Raw genomic sequence first — 774 nt, forward strand, 5'->3', positions numbered from 1 at the left:
AAGTTAACATTGCAATTTTTTTATGAAATAAATAATGAGAGAGACAACTTTAGAAAAATAATTACAGGTTACTAATACTGTTGTAGTCCAATTACTGGAATCTAAACTGGTTCAAACAAAAATCATTCTGAACTACACTTTATTAGCAGTGTACATACATAACAAATATCACAGAAGATGCATTCTACACCAACTGCACACAAACTATAAATATATTTCGTAAAATAGTGTGTCTTGGCCTCTAACACTCATCTACACCGCTGCAGGAAAGAGTGTACGTATGGAATACAAGTCGGTGCTGGTTATTTCGTTAATATTGTCTACTACAATATGTTTGGCATCTATCATTTGGTGCATTTATGTTATGTAAGAACTGACTGTTAAATGTTATATTTATTGTGCACTTACAAAGAACTGTGTAAGGATAAATAAGTAAGCGATAGTATTCCTTTCTTGCAATTAGAAACCTCTTCCTAAAAATAAATGAGAGCAAATACCTTGTTTCCATTTCAGTAAATAATATATATACCTATTATAAATAATTACAATAATGCATGAGTTCTGTTCACTATGCCATGGTGAGATCAAATGATAAAGATATACATAAAAAGTAAAATGCAATAAAAAGTATTACATTAAATAATGTGTAGACCTTCTGGTGCCATAAGACGCAGTACAACCTCATTCATTCTGTAACTTCCTTTCAGTGCTGCTAACGACCACCAATGTGGCACAACCACTTTCCATAAGCAACCCTATTTTATGTGATGTGAG

The 774-nt window shown here is 31.9% G+C and overlaps 1 protein-coding gene across 2 annotated transcripts in view; it reads right to left on the bottom strand.

The window, feature by feature from the left end:
- Window positions 1–124: 124 nt before the first annotated feature.
- The window catches only part of LOC119587770 (probable serine hydrolase), a gene marked incomplete in the record, with an annotated part of 6902 nt that continues 6252 nt past the window's right edge, over window positions 125–774 (bottom strand). For both annotated transcript variants that reach the window (XM_037936458.1, XM_037936459.1), the window contains 1 exon segment: window positions 125–774.

This window comes from Penaeus monodon, chromosome 23 (genome assembly GCF_015228065.2).
Source record: "Penaeus monodon isolate SGIC_2016 chromosome 23, NSTDA_Pmon_1, whole genome shotgun sequence".
Classification (NCBI taxonomy): domain Eukaryota; kingdom Metazoa; phylum Arthropoda; class Malacostraca; order Decapoda; family Penaeidae; genus Penaeus; species Penaeus monodon.